Raw genomic sequence first — 16549 nt, 5'->3', positions numbered from 1 at the left:
TCACTTTTGCCAGGTACCGCTTCATTTTTTCTCCTCGGGTTTCGTATTCTCCCCTGATGTGTCCGACCAGTACTTAAGAATCGCTTTTAACTTCCAAGCTCTTAACTCCCATTTATTGAGCCATATTTATTCCATCAATTATAGCTTCATACTTAGCTTCTGAAAAGGTGCGAGTGCTCGCATACTTGTTGTGAGTTTTAATGTTACTCGCAAGTGCATGAGTCGTTTGCAATATAGATTATGCAAGTGCAAGGTCAAATCCGCAGGGAATTGTGTCGTGCAAGTTAATTTCTATCTAAACCAATTATATTTTTAATGTAGTTCCAAATTTTGTGTGATTTTTCTTGCAAAAAGGTAAACTAAATGAAAGATGATATTAAATCAAATGATAAACGACTAAGGTTTTAGAATTCACCTCACCAAATTAAAACATCACACTCTCATGTTTTGTTCATACATCCGAATAAAGATAAAACCTATGCATATTCTATGTTTTATAAAAATATTCTACTGAACCATTCAACGAATCCATCCGTTGTAAAAATCACAACGAATGCCCAATTTAAATCAAATCATCTAATGTATCCGTTTCATTTATGGATCACGATGGATATCCAATTTAAATCGAATGATTTGATGTATCCGACGGATGAAGCACATCGAATATCCAATTTGCACAATTAGTAAACAAAACAATCAATCACAAGAATTTACTCAAATCATTGAATTGAAATAAAACATCAAACTTTATTAAATAACGGAATTGTATGAACAACTACATGAAAGTATGAATGTAAATCAGTGGTGAGGCTCATCTTCAACCTTAGTTGAAGGTTTTAGCCTCTCATGATTACAAAAAGCATGATAAAGTGAATTGAAATCATGAAAACTAAAAACTTACAAAGGGAAATTAAATTCAGAGCTACAAAACACGTAAAACTCAAAAATACAATCTGAACGGCGCCCCTTTGATGCGTTTACAAAGAAAAGAATGATATTTATAATGTTAATTTAGGGTTTTAGCGCTGCCAGGTTGGACGAGTGCGCTCGATTGCACTCATGCATGTATCAGCTCTCCTACGGCGCAGTGCTTGGGCACTGCTTGCTTGGGCATATGCAGGGGTGCGCTCGAGCATGCCCTTGGTGGGGTCGAGCGCAGATGCGCTCAAGCGTAGTGACATACGCTCGATTCCAACTTCCATAATTTCACTTTTTCCAGTGTCTTTGCAACTTTCACATTAAGACCGATGTTTTCTCTTAACAACCTATAAAACATTAAGACACCAAAGCTAACACAAACATCAGAACATAATAAAGCTAAAGGCTTAACAAATGTAAATTAAGGGGCCCAAATATGCAATATTTGGCATTCATCAAATACCCCCAAACTTACATTTTGCTAGTCCCTTAGCAAAACAACATGACAGCATGAATCATAAATCCACTGTTGTGGGAGAGACGATTGCATTTAGCATATGCAACAAGTGTTTTAAACTCCTAGGCATCCCTAGTGGACGAGTGAAGTCTCGTGAGTGTTTAACAACAATGATACCCACAAGCATTTTCAGTACTCTGTGATATACAAGCATGAATTTCTACACAAACACATGGTTCTTACTCATAAGCATGCTTAACAAGATAAACACCACAATCACAACATGAGGACATCCAAAATCAATTCACTCATAAGTGGGCAATTAAGATAACACATGCTTCAATAAGTGCAAAGTGAGATTAACACACAATCATGAGGCTTCAATTTACTCAAAGTTTGTGTACCTTAAACTTCGTAGGAATTCTATTAGATGAAAACAACCAAGGCTTTAAGTAAAGATATGCAATTTTTTATTTTATTTTTTATTATGTAAGTTGTGCAATGCTCGGCTTCCTTAAGCTTGCTAATTAACTTATGTAACGAGTGTTGGACTAGTGACTCCCAAACCATATGGTTTTAGGGTACTAGATGTAAAAACATCCCTAAGGGCTTAATGACTTAAGTCAATAAGGCTATAAAGCCAAACTAGCAATACAATTAACCAACTTGAATTTCACATCTTTTTACGCAAACACTCAATACTTAATGAGGCAAGAGGTCCAGTTACTCAATGAGAAACTCAAAATGACTTTATTTATTTATTTATTTTTTTTCAAGCCAAAGTTAGTCATTAACAATTCATCTTACAAATCTCAAGATGCACACTATTCAATTCAAATCTCATTCCTCACAGACTCTATACTAATGTGCTTGTGATGATCAACTCAAAATATGTGAAGTCTCTCTAGCGAAAAATGAGTCAATGGACTCAGATTTCTAATGACATGATGTGTTCAAGATGTTAAACAAACGAATGAACACCAGACCACAGTTACAATGTAACTCATGCTTAATCAACAACATAACAATTTTTTTTTTTTTTTTTGAAATAAAATAAACACAAACAACAGAAAAGAAAGAAATAGACAGTCATGTCTTTCTAACCCTCAAACTTAAATGACACATTGTCCCCAATGTGGCCCGACATACAATACCGAATGGGGAGAACACTTTGGGCATAACGTTGGAAAACGTCCCCCAAACTTGAATGTAAGACACCTATCCTGAAAAACATAACAAAACAAAACCGAAAACAAGCAAAACAAAATCAAATGACAACAAAAAACTCAAAGTAACAAGAGGTTGCCTCCCACAAGCGCTAAGTTTACCGACTTCAGCCAGACTCTCCACAGCAAGTGCGCTACATGACCCACATAACATGCAACAGTAGGCAAACGCACCAAAAGGACAGGTGAAAGTGGTTTTCTCTTGATTTTCGTGGTCTAAAGGAACTTGGTTGTAGTTGGAATAACCATCAAGGACACAGTAGTGGGGATGTCCAGCTAACCATTCCACCATCTGATCAATGAACGGGGGAGGGAAATGATCTTTCCTTGTTGTGGTATTCAGCTTGCAGTAATCAATGCACCCCTGCCATCCTGTCTACATGCGAGCTGGAACCAACTCGTTGTCCTTATTCTTCCCCACGGCCACACCTGATTGCTTAGGTACCACATGAATGGGACTAACCCACTTACTATCAGAAATCAGATATATAATACTTGCCTCCAAAATGTCAGTGCGGCCTAGAAAATTATACTTCAGGATGTCAAGTAAAGGCTTTACATCCAACATAAGAGGCTCAGCTGCTGATGAAGATGGGTTGGGGAATGATGTCTTAGTGGTTACCCCATTTTCAGTTTGCATCTCATGAGTGGGATCCAATACGGCATTAGCTTGCTCAAATAATTTGTCAAAATTCAGATCACATCCAAATTGAGCAGCACTCTATCATATGGTCCTCAATACTAGACTCACTAATAGTCTAAGCTAGTTCATGTAACCTATCAAGGTCCAAATCACCTCCAGATTAAGCAAAACACTCTATCTCAAGGTCCTCAATGCTTGGCTCATACAAAGTCTCAGCTTGCTCAAGTAACTTGTCAAGGTCCAGATCACCTCCAGATTGAGCAAAACACTCTACCTCAGGATCCTCAATACTTGGCTCATACAAAGTCCCAGCTTACTCAAGTAACCTGTCTAGGTCCAGATCATCTCCAAACAGAGTAAAACACTCTTCCAAAGGGGCCTCAATGCTTAACTCACTCACAGCCTCATCATTTATTTCTTCAATTAGACACACATTTCTGACTTCATCATATTCAAGTGGCTACTTGCTAATGTCAAAGATGTTCAGTGATGTACAAATTTAATTGTACTCGCAAGCACACGAGTCGTGTGCAATGTAGCATGTGTGCAAGTGCGAGGTCGATCCACAGGGATTTGTGTTGTGTAAGCCAATTTTTATTTAAACCAACTCTATTTTAACCTAGCTCCGAATTTTGTAATTCTTGTCGTGCAAAAAATAAAACATAAACTAAAGAACATGATGAAACAAAATGGTAAAGAACACTAAGATTTAAGAATTCACTTCGCCAAATCTTAACTCTATATTATCGTATTTGTTCCTACAATCGACAAACTATTACGCTCAAATTGTTGTTCGATGTTTTACAAATATCTAGTTTAAATCATTCAATGAATCCACCCATTTTTACAAATCACAACAAATATCCGATTTGAAATTAAATCATCCTATGTATCCGTTTGGTTAACGAATCACAACGGATATCCGATTTCAATCGAATGATTTGATGTATCCGAAGGGTGAAACACATCAAATATCCAACTCCAACACATAACAGTTCATCACATTCAATTAAAAGATATAAATCAACCAATTGAATGAAAATCTACAACATCCTTATTCAAAATCAAAATTTTATAAACAAAATACGAGAATACATGAGTTTGTCAATGACGAAGCTTCACCTTCAACCTTAGTTGAAAGATTTAGCCTCTCATGATAACAAAAACAATCCACAATTCAATTGACATCATGAGAAAATAAAACTTACAATGGAAAAATGAAACAAACGCTCCAAAAACCCAGAAAACACCAATTTTGACAAAGTACGGCGCCCCTGGCTTGTCTTCCCTTGTTACAATAAAAAAGAATGGTATTTATAAGTTAATTTTAGGGTTTTAGCGCTGCCAGGTCGGCCGAGTGCGCTCGATCGCACTCTAAGTGGCCTCGATCGCACTCGTGCAACGTGTCTCCTATGGCGTAGGGCGCGAGTGCGATCGATTGCAATTCAAGTAGGAATTAGTCTACTCTTGTGAAATATGACTTTGTATATCTTTGAGTTAGCTTTCCAATTAGGGCCGGCAATTTTGACACGACCCGCAAATCCGACACGAACACGACACGAAAAAATAGGTATTGGGTTTGGGCTAATCGGGTTCGGGTCGTAATCGGGTCTACCCGATTAAGACCCGGAAATTTCGTGTCTGGCGGGGGGTCGACCCGCCAGACACGATTACTGTGCGGGTCTGGCGGGTCGACCCGTCAGACCCGCATAGTATCCGGGTCTGGCGGGTCGACCCGTCAGACTCGGTTTTTTTTTTTTCTTTTTCCTGGACCCGTCACCCGCCAACCCAGTTTTTTTTTTTCTTGGTTTTTTTCTGGACCCGGCAGCAGCTCACATCTCCCAGCTTCTCAGCCCGGTCTGATCTTTGTTCCTCTATTTTCTGCAATACCCAGATCAGGATTCGGGCTCCTTTTTCATGGGTCGGTGCCTATTTGTCGAATCTACGTGATTTGAGTTTGGGTTTTATGTTATGTTAATGGGGTTTCTGTATGTTTATGTAATGTTTGGATGCCGAGAAAATCTAGGGAATAGGAAATAAGAAGAAGTCAGTTTTGAATATTGAATCGTTATTTTAATGCATTTTGATATTGCCTTACTATCTGAGTCTAAATTCTAATTCTTGATTATGTTTATAATTTATGTGATAAAATAACCTAATATGATTAAAATTTTGTTTTGTTGCTTTTTTTCTTTTACTTTCTGTGGTTGGAGTCGTTTTTGTCCAGTACGGTCTGATATTTCAACCATAGCCTGATTGAGGGGTTTGTGATGATGCTTTCGGCGATAATCGATATTTATTTGAATTCTGTTTTTTTCTTGGTTCTTTTTGTATTTATTATTTTGTTTTTGTTAGCTTTTTTTTTTATTATTATCTTTTTCTTTATTGCTATGATGGAAATGTTGACACATTTTAGTTTATGGACACAATTTAAGTTATTTAACCCATTAATACTTGCTTTTGGGTTGAACTAATTTGTTTAAATTTTATGTCTTTGACTTTTTTGTTGGTTAAAACTAAATGCCATTTTTCATTCCAAAAAAAAAAAAAAAAAATGAAGAAGAAATAGGTCGAGTGCCCATGTAGCAAGTATTTGTTATGTTGCTTGTATTTGCTGTGCTATGGTGAGAAATTAGATTTTCTTCCGGCTTGTTAGCTTCCGAATTGGCCCCCTCTTTTGTAGTTTTAGAATATTTTTCTATGTCTTGTTTTGTTCCATTGATGAATTATTCTTATGATTATTTATAATTGTAGTTAGAATCCTGTGTCGATCCACTTGAGCCTCACCTTCATGGTAATATGGTATGAGGTCATACCCTTATGTGTTTGTTCATCTTGTGTTATGAATCTTTAATATAATATATGGTTATGGTCCTTATGGAGTTCCCACACTCTCAAATTGTTTTTGTGTATCATCTTGTGGACTGAGGCTTGATCTCTTAGATGAGTTTCTTGTAATTTGCATCCTTATGGATGTTTGGCAGTGTTTCTTGTTGAATTAGTATATGATGTTGCTTCCATGGCTTCCCCATGCATGTAAAACACTACAGATGAAATTCTAATGTCTACTAATGAAGAACTCTCTAAGCATTGATGCCATTATTTGTTTTGGATAGCAAATTTGTGATCTTTAGAAAAACTTTACTGTACTTTACCTTGTCGTTGCTAAAATGAAAATCACTTAAATTATAACTATTCTATTATATTACACATTTTGATAAATGTATTTGCACAATTAAATAAGGATCTTGGTCTTCTATGGCTCTCATGGTCATGGAATTCAAAAATATTGAGTCTTGGCCCAGGGTTGGATGCTAAAAAAAATGTCTGAGAATTTGTATCTTTGTTCAAATTAATTTTTTAACACTTTTGTTACATGTGGGACTAAATTATAAGTGGACTATTTTAATAAATGAACTTACTTGTTTTAACTTTTAACTTTTAAATTTAGGTGAAATTATGAGTTTAGTAATTTATTTTGGAGTACAATTTGTCAATTAAGGTCACTTTCCAATTTTTTTTTTTTTCTTATCCTTTATTAAAACCTTTAATCTCTTAGAACTCAATTTTTTGCATTGACTATATTGATGTATTAGTATTATTATTACAATTTTGAATTTTAATTTTTTTTTTTAAAAAAAAATTATAGTTTAGGGTAATCGGGTCGTGTCGGGTCGTGTCTACCCATTTATACCCGGTTATTTTAAACGGGTAAAACGGGTCGTGTCGGATTACCCGATTATTTTCGTGTCATAATCATGTCAAACCCGATTACCCGTTTAGCTAAACGGGTCGTGTCTGGGTATAAGCTAATCGTGTAACGGGTACCCGCGGGTCTAATCGGGTCGTGTATGGGTACCCATTTTGCCACCCCTATTTCCAATGACACCTAGATCGCATCAATCCGAGCTATACAACTCTAGATATGGCCTTTTTAGTGGGACTCGTCGAGTGCGAATCATCGATTGATTCCAATTTGCTACCAATGCTCCATGAAGTGTCTTAAGCCCCAGAATGAGTTGCAAATATCACCTTAAAGCCGCATTTTCCTCTTAAAGACTTGCAAATCACTAAAACACCAAAACTAACCAAAACATCTGAAAATACTAAAGCTAAAGGCTTAGCAAATGCAAATTAAGGGGTCCAAATATGCAATATTTAGCACTCATCAAATACCCCCAAACTTACATCTTGCTAGTCCCTTAGCAAAACAAAATGAAAAACAAATTGAAAGCAAGAAACATAAGTCCACTGTCGTGGGAGAGACGATTGTATTTAGCATATGCAACAAGCCTTTTAAACCCCTAGGCATCCCTAGTGAGGGTTTAACAGGAATGATACCCACAAACATTTATGCACTATGTTACTTGACAAACAAGGACTTCCACACAAACACATGGTTTTTAATATCATGAGCAGGTTTATCACAGTGCACACCACAATCACATCATCAAGACAACCACAAATCATTCAACTCAAAGATGGAAATTTGAGACAACAAATGTTCCAATAAGTGCAATGTGAGACTAACATATAATCATGAGGCTTCAATTTATTCTCAAACTTGGGTGTACCTTAGAAGTGATAGGAATTCGCTCAGATGAAACAACCAAGGCTTATTTTTTTTATTTTATTTTTTTATTTTTTGTGTAGGCTGTGCAATGCTTAGCTTCCTTAAGCTTTCTAATTGACCTATGTAACGAGTGTTGGGCCAAAGACTCCCAAACCAAATGGTTTTAGGGCACTAGATGTAGAAACATCCCTAAGGGCTTAATTACTCAAGTAAACTAGGCTACGAAGCCAAACTAGCCATACAACCAACCATGTTAGGTTTCTCATCTTTTTACACGAACACTCAATGCTTTGTGAGGCATGAGGTCCGGTTACTCAATGAGAAGCTCAAACTGATTTTTTTATTTTTTATTTTTATTTTTTATTTTTTTATTTTCAAGCCAAGGTTTCATAACACTTCATCCTACCAATCTCGAAATACACCCTAATCAAATCAAATCTTATACCTCACCGATTCTATGCTAGTGTGCTCGTGGTGATAAATTCAAACATGTGAAATCTCTCTAATCCAACAATGAGTCAAAAGACTCAGATTCCTAATGATATGCTGTGTTCAAAATGCTAAACAGACCAATGACATGCAAACCACAGAATAGATGTTACCCTTGCTTAATCAATAACATAGCAATTTTTTTTTTTTTTTTTTTTTAACAAAACAACACGAATAATCAAAGAAAAAGACAGAAAAATGTCTACCCCACCCCCAAACTAAAATGACACATTGTCCCCAATGGGTCCAGAGATACAATACCAGATGAGCGGCGCAAGTCGGGTGTAACATAGGAGAACGCTCCCCCAAACTTGAATGGCAGACACTTGCCTTGAAAAACACAACAGAAACAAACAAACAAGATAAGTAAGGGAAAGAAGTAGGGTTGCCTCCCACAAGCGCTAAGTTTTAAGTCTTCAGCCAGACTCTCCACAAAAGACGACAATCACTCAGAATAACTCGGATCCTCCAACAATGTCATCTCGATCTCCTTACTCCTCAACTCTAAGAATGGTTTTACTCTCTGTCCATTCACCTTGAAGGTGTTACCATTCTTAGGATCCTCAGTCTCGATGGCCCCATGAGAAAAAACTGACCGAATGATAAATGGGCCTGTCCACCGAGATTTCAACTTGCCCGGGAAAAGATGTAGCCGTGAATTGTAAAGAAGGACTTTCTCACCAGGCTCAAAAGATCGCCTCAAAATGCTCTGGTCATTAGCCTTCTACATCTGTGCCTTGTACAACCGCGCAGAATCATAAGCATCATTCCTCAACTCTTCCAATTCATTGAGTTGGAGCTTCCTTTGTGAGCCAGCCTTCAAAAGATTGAAGTTCAGCTGCTTCATGGCCCCAATATGCTCTATGCTCCAACACCACGGGAAGATGGCATGCTTTCCCGTACACAAGCCGATAGGGTGACATCCCAATCGGAGTCTTGAAAGCTGTCCTATATGCCCACAATGCGCCACTCAATCGCATAGACCAATCTTTTCTATTGGGGTTTACCGTCTTTTCCAAAATATGCTTGATCTCGCAATTGGAAACTTCAACCTGTCCACTCGTCTGTGGGTGATACAGGGTGGCAACCTTATGTGTGATGAAATACTTCTTCATCAACTGCTCAAAAATCCGATTGCAAAAATGCTTACCTCCATCACTTATAATTCCTCGAGGCGTACCAAAACGAGCAAAGATAGTGTCTCTCAAAAACTGGACCACAACTCTGTGGTCATTGGTCTTGCATGCAACCGCTTCCACCCATTTGGACACATAGTCCATAGCAACCAAGATGTACAGATAGCCAAAGGAGTTCGGGAAAGGTCCCATGAAATCGATGCCCCATACGTCAAAAATCTCAACAATCAAAATGGGACTGAGGGGCATCATATTCCTCCTAGAGATACTCCCTAGCTTCTGACAACGCTCACAAGATATACAATAAGCGTGGGCATCTCTGAAAAGGGTAGGCCAATAGAATCCACACTGCAAAATCTTGGCAGCGGTCTTCTTAGCAGTGAAATGGCCTCCACAAGCATGATCATGACAAAAGGAGATGACATTGGATTGGTCATGCTCAGGGATACACCTCCTAATGATATGATCGGGACAATACTTGAACAAGTAAGGATCGTCCTATAAAAAATGTTTCACCATGGACAAAAATCTGGACCTATCTTGTCGCCTCCATTGCTAAGGCAGTTGGCCGGTGACGAGATAGTTCACTATGTCAGCAAACCATGGTGCGGGCTCATGAGCAATGTGCATCAATTGCTCATCAGGGAAAGTCTCCGAAATGGGGCTGGTGTCCTCAGTGTAATCCACAGTCAATCTAGACAAATGATCCGCCACCACATTTTCGGAACCCTTCTTGTCCCGAATTTCTATGTCGAACTCCTGAAGTAGCAAAATCCATCGGATCAGACGAGATTTAGCATTTTTTTTGGAAAAAAAGATACTTCAATGCTGCGTGATCCGAGAAGATGATGACTTTAGATCCTAGTAAATAGGGTCTAAACTTATCTAGCGCAAAAACGACTACCAACAACTCCTTCTCCGTGGTGGAGTAATTGAGTTGTGCGTCGTTTAGAGTCCTGCTTGCATAGTAAATGACGTGGGGGAGTCTATCAACACGCTGCCCCAAAATAGCTCCAACTGCATAATCCGATGCGTCACACATGATCTCAAATGGCACACCCCAGTTGGGCGGCTGAATAATAGGTGTGGACGTCAGAATTCTCTTCAGATCCCCAAATGCTATCTTGCAGTCCTCATCAAATACAAATGGGGCATCCTTCACCAACAATTTGCACAAGGGCCTGGCGATCTTGCGAAAGTCTTGGATGAATCGCCTATAAAATCCTGCATGGCCTAGAAAAGAACAAACCTCCTTCACCGTACGTGGGGGTGGAAGGTTGGAAATCAAATCTACCTTAGCTTTGTCAACCTCTATCCCCCGATGAGATATGACGTGCCCCAGTACAATGCCTTGCTTCACCATGAAATGGCACTTCTCCCAATTGAGCACCAAGTTCTTCTCCTTGCACCGCACTAAAACCAAGGTGAGGCGGTGCAAACACTCCTCAAATGATAAACCGAAGATAGAGAAGTCATCCAAGAAAACCTCAAGGAAACGTTCTACCATGTCAGAAAAAATACTGATCATGCACCGCTGAAAAGTAGCAGGTGCATTGCATAACCCAAAGGGCATGCGACGGTAGGCGAACGTCCCAAAAGGGCAAGTAAACGTCATCTTCTCTTGATCTTCGGGGTCCACAGGGACTTGGTTATATCCAGAATAACCATCCAAGAAGCAATAGTATGCATGCCCAGCCAAACGTTCCACCATCTGATCAATGAATGGGAGTGGAAAATGATCCTTCCTTGTGGCGGCATTTAGCTTACAGTAGTCTATGCAAACTCTCCATCTTGACTGAATACGAGTTGGGACCAACTAGTCATCCTTGTTCTTTACTACCGTCAATCCAGCCCGCTTTGGCACAACATGAATTGGGCTTACCCACTTGCTATCCGAGATTGGATAAATGATCCCTGCATCCAACAACTTAATCACTTCAGCCCTCACAACCTCTTGCATAGCTGGGTTTAACCTTCTCTGTGGCTCCCTCGATGGCTTGGTGTTCTCCTCTAAATGTATCTTGTGCATCACCATCGAGGGACTGATCCCCTTGATATCCTCAATGGTCCAACCGATAGCTTCCTTGTGCTCTCTTAACACCTCTAGCAATTTTTCCTCTTGAGCATTAACCAAATCCGAAGCTATAATCACAGGCAAAGAATCTGCTGGACCTAGGAACTTATACTTAAGGTTATCTGGTAGATGCTTAAGTTCTTTCTTGGGGGGATCAGATACTGCTATCTCCTCCTTCTCACTGCTCGCCAAAGGAGCAGTTTCCAAAATTGCATCTGCTTGCTCAAGCAACTTGTCCAAATCCAAATCCTCTCCGAACTGAGCAAAGCGTGCCTCCAAAGGGTCTTATATGCTTGATTCATTCATTGTCTCCTCCATAATCTCCTCTATCAAGCATACACTTGTCACTTCATCATACTCCAATGGTTGTTTGCTGATATCAAAGATATTCAACTCCACTGTCATATTTTCGAAGGAAATCTTCATCACCCCTGTCCTACAATTAATCAGGGCATTAGCCGTAGCTAAGAATGGTCACCCTAGAATTACTGGTATTTGAATTCCAACATTCTGAACCGGCTCTGTGTCTAGCACAATGAAGTCCACGGGGAAGTAAAACTTACCCACCTTGATTAAAACATCCTCAATGATTCCCCGTGGTATCTTAACGGATCTGTCAGCCAATTAAAGAGTCATGGACGTGGGCTTTAGTTCTCCTAACCCTAATTGTAGGTAAACTATATAGGGTAGGAGATTCACACTCACCTCGAGATCTAAAAGAGCCTTCTCAATTCGACTGACTCCTATTGTGCAAGAGATGGTAGGACACCCAGGGTCCTTATTGCACTGAAGGATAGAGCTAACTTGCTCGGTCAGAAATGCTTTCTTCGGGACATTTGTTCTTCTCTTAACTGTGATCAAATCCTTCAAGAATTTCGCATATGACGGCACTTGTTGGATGGCGTCCAAAAATGGAATATTGATTTGGACCTGCTTGAACACTTCCAGAATGTCCTCAAACTTCCCTCCTTTCTTGGGTACTTGCAACCTTTCAGGGTAAGGTGCTTTCGGCACAAATGACCTAGGAGGGTCCTCAATAATGGGCGTGGCTGTAGATGGCTCAGCATCTCTCTTCTCTTTGTTGCCACTATGTTCCCTTTCTTGCCCCACAGGGTCTTCTTCTTGCTCAACCACCTGATTGTCCACTTGTCTCCCTGACCTCAGTGTGACAATCGCTTGCACATGTTCTTGCCCGTGTGCAGGATTTGAGGAATTCCCAACCATATATTGACCTTTTGGGTTGGGCACAGGCTGACTGGGTAACTTCCCCTTTTCTCTCTCACCCAAGTGATTGGCTATCTGTCCAATCTGACTCTCCATCTTTGCAATTGCTTGGGTGTTAACCATTGTGGTATTCTTCACTTCATCTATCGCTTGGGTGTTTGCCATGGTAGAATTCTTGAGCTATTGTATAGTCTGGCTATTTAATTGTATGAATGCCTTCATTGTTTCTTCCAGCGATGATTGTGACGATGATGCAGAAGGTTGCACTGGTTGAGTCGAACAACCATGATTCTGAGCATGTGGGGGAAATCCTTGGTTCATTGGTTGGCTCTGCTTCTAGGAGAAGTTAGGGTGGTTTCGCCACCCTGGATTGTATGTCTCCGAATATGGTCCGCTTGCTTGCTTCCTGAAGTCGTTGAAAGGGTTCACTTGTTCCATGGAGTACTCGGCAAAAGCCGATGAAAATGGACAATTATGTGCTAAATGCAAAGGATTAGTACAGATTGAACAACTATCAACATTGAATGTGTTGGCATCATTTACGGATTGACCCACTACGAGCTTCAACCTTCTTGGTCAGGGCATCTATCTTTATCCTCAAATCAGTGTCCTCCTTAACTTCATAGATGCCACATTTCTTGGGGATACGGGCAGATTTATCCTGACAACTCGAAAAATCCCATTGCTGTGAGCTGTCGGACAACTTGTCTAATGCCTTATATGCTGCATCCCCTGTCAAACTTAAGAATGCTCCCCCATTCATTGACTCGATCATACTACGGTTGGATTGGGTCAATCCTTGGTAGAAAAATTGAACGAGTCTCCACTTCTCATATCCATGTGGGGGGCATCTTATCAACAACTCCTTAAATCTTTCCCAACACTCTGAAAATTTCTCATCCTCCTCCTGAGTGAATGAACTTATTTCCTTCCTGCATTCATTGACCTTTGACATTGGGAAATACTTGTTATAGAACTTGCTTAACAAGCTTTCCCAAGATGTAATGGATCCGGGCGTGTTGGAGTCCAACCATGCCCTGGCTTTGTCTTGCAGAGAGAAAGGAAATAGTCTGAGATGGACAGACTCTTCGGAGAAATTTTGAAATTTGAAAGTGGCGCATATGTCCTTGAATTTCTTTACATGACTGTAAGGATTTTCAAGTTCAAGACCATGGAACGATGGTAGGAGTTGGATGACATGAGGTTTCAAATCAAAATGAGCATTGGTTGGTGGCAACACTATACACGAATGGGATGTAGTGAAGTCCACAGGTGCGAACAACTCCCTAAGTGACGTAGTGAAGTCCACATTCCAAGCTCTAGCTTGCTCGGGATTTCCAGCTCTAGCATCCTCATGCTCAACCCTAGGTTCCTCTATGTTATCTTGTTGGTCTCCCATTTCACTCTCAACAGGTGCTCTCTGAGTTCTCCTAAGAGTTCTATCAATGTCGGGATCTAAAGGTGTCAAATCCAAGTTTAGGATCTCCGACCAAGCATACACCAATCTCGAGTGTTCAAACAAACTGATTAAACAACAATGAATAATCACGGAAAGAACACAAACAACCAAACAAAAAAATAGAACTAACTATTCAACAACAATATACAAAAGAAATTTCAAAACAACAACAAAAAATTGTGCTTAGCTGCTTCTGGTGCTGCGCTCTAGCGCAGAAACAATGCGCTCGATCGCAGATGTGCGTTCGCTATGCGCTCGTGCGTACTTCCAGAATGGATCGGGCGTAGGCACGCGGGCTGCTCGCTGAAAAGGCTCGAGTGCGCTCGATTGCAAATGGAGTGCGATCGAGCGTACTGACAGAAACTAAAATTCTCTGAAACTGCAGCAAGAAAAACAGAAACAACAAACCCTTTTTTTTTTTTTTTTTTTTGTAGATTAGAATGGCAGAAACAACAACAAATACAATAAAATAAAATTTGCAAAAATAAAATAACTAGTAGAAAAATAAAATCAATTCAAATAAAAATCAATTTCACAAACAAACAAATCCCCAGCAACAGCGCCAAAATTTGATGTACAAATTTAATTGTACTCGCAAGCGCACGAGTCGTGTGCAATGTAGCGTGTGTGCAAGTGCGAGGTCGATCCACAGGGATTTGTGTTGTATAAACCAATTTCTATTTAAACCAACTCTATTTTAACCTAGCTCCGAATTTTGTGATTTTTGTCGTGCAAAAAATAAAACATAAACTAAAGAAAATTATGAAATAAAATGGTAAAGAACACTAAGGTTTAAGAATTCACTTCGCCAAATCTTAACTCTATATTCTCGTATTTGTTCCTACAATCGACAAACTATTACGCTCAAACTGTTGTTCGATGTTTTACAAATATCTAGTTTAAATCATTCAATGAATCCACCCATTTTTACAAATCACAACAAATATCCGATTTGAAATTAAATCATCCTATGTATCCGTTTAGTTAACGAATCACAACGGATATCCGATTTCAATCGAATGATTTGATGTATCCGAAGGGTGAAACACATCAAATATCGAACTCCAACACATAATAGTTCATCACATTCAATTAAAAGATATAAATCAACCAATTGAATGAAAATCTACAACATCCTTATTCAAAGTCAAAATTTTATAAACAAAATACGAGAATACATGAGTTTGTCAATGACGAAGCTTCATCTTCAACCTTAGTTGAAAGATTTAGCTTCTCATGATAACAAAAACAAACCACAATTCAATTGACATCATGAGAAAATAAAACTTACAATGGAAAAATGAAACAAACGCTCCAAAAACCCAGAAAATAGCAATTTTAACAAAGTACGGTGCCCCTGGCTCGTCTTCCCTCGTTACAATAAAAAAGAATGGTATTTATAAGCTAATTTTAGGGTTTTAGCGCTGCCAAGTCGGCCGAGTGCGCTCGATCGCAATCTAGGTGCGCTCGATCGCACTCGTGCAACGTGTCTCCTATGGCACAGGGCGCGAGTGCGATCGATCTCAATTCCAGTAGGAATTGGCCTACTCTTGTGAAATATGACTTTGTAGATCTTTGAGTTAGCTTTCCAATGACACCAAGATCGCTTCAATCCGAGCTATACAACTCAAGATATGGCCTTTTTAGTGGGACTCGTCGAGTGCGAATCATCGCTTGATTCCAATTTACTACCAATGCTCCATGAAGTGTCTTAAGCCCCAGAATGAGTTGCAAATATCACCTTAAAGCCGCATTTTCCTCTTAAAGACTTGCAAATCACTAAAACACCAAAACTAACCAAACATCAGAAAATACTAAAGCTAAAGGCTTAGCAAATGCAAATTAAGGGGTCCAAATATGCAATATTTGGCACTCATCATTCAGCTCCACTGTCATGTTCCCAAAGAAATCTTCATTACCCCAATCCTAGAGTTCATTAGGGCATTAGCCGTAGCTAAGAAGGGTCTCCCTAAAATCACTGGAATTTGGCTCCCAACGTTCTGAACCGATTCCGTGTCTATCACTATGAAGTCCACAGGGAAGTAAAAATTTATCCACCTTAATCAACACATCCTCAATGATTCCCCTTGGGATCTTTATAGACCTGTCTGCCAACTGGAGTGTCATAGATGTGGGCTTCAATTCTCCTTACCCCAATTGTAAGTAGACTGAATAAGGCAGGAGGTTTACACTTGCTCCCAAATCCAACAGATCCCTTTCAATCCAGCTAACTCCTATCATGCAAGAGATCGTAGGACACCTAGGGTCCTTATATTTGATGGGGAGCTTGCATTGGAGGATGGAGCTGACTTGCTCGGTCAGAAATGCTTTCTTTGGGACATTTGTTCTT

This window comes from Corylus avellana, chromosome 4 (genome assembly GCF_965113065.1).
Source record: "Corylus avellana chromosome 4, dhCorAvel1.hap1.2, whole genome shotgun sequence".
NCBI classification, from domain to species: Eukaryota; Viridiplantae; Streptophyta; class Magnoliopsida; order Fagales; family Betulaceae; genus Corylus; species Corylus avellana.
The sequence above is the reverse complement of the archived record's forward strand: the minus strand, read 5'-3'. Positions refer to the sequence as shown.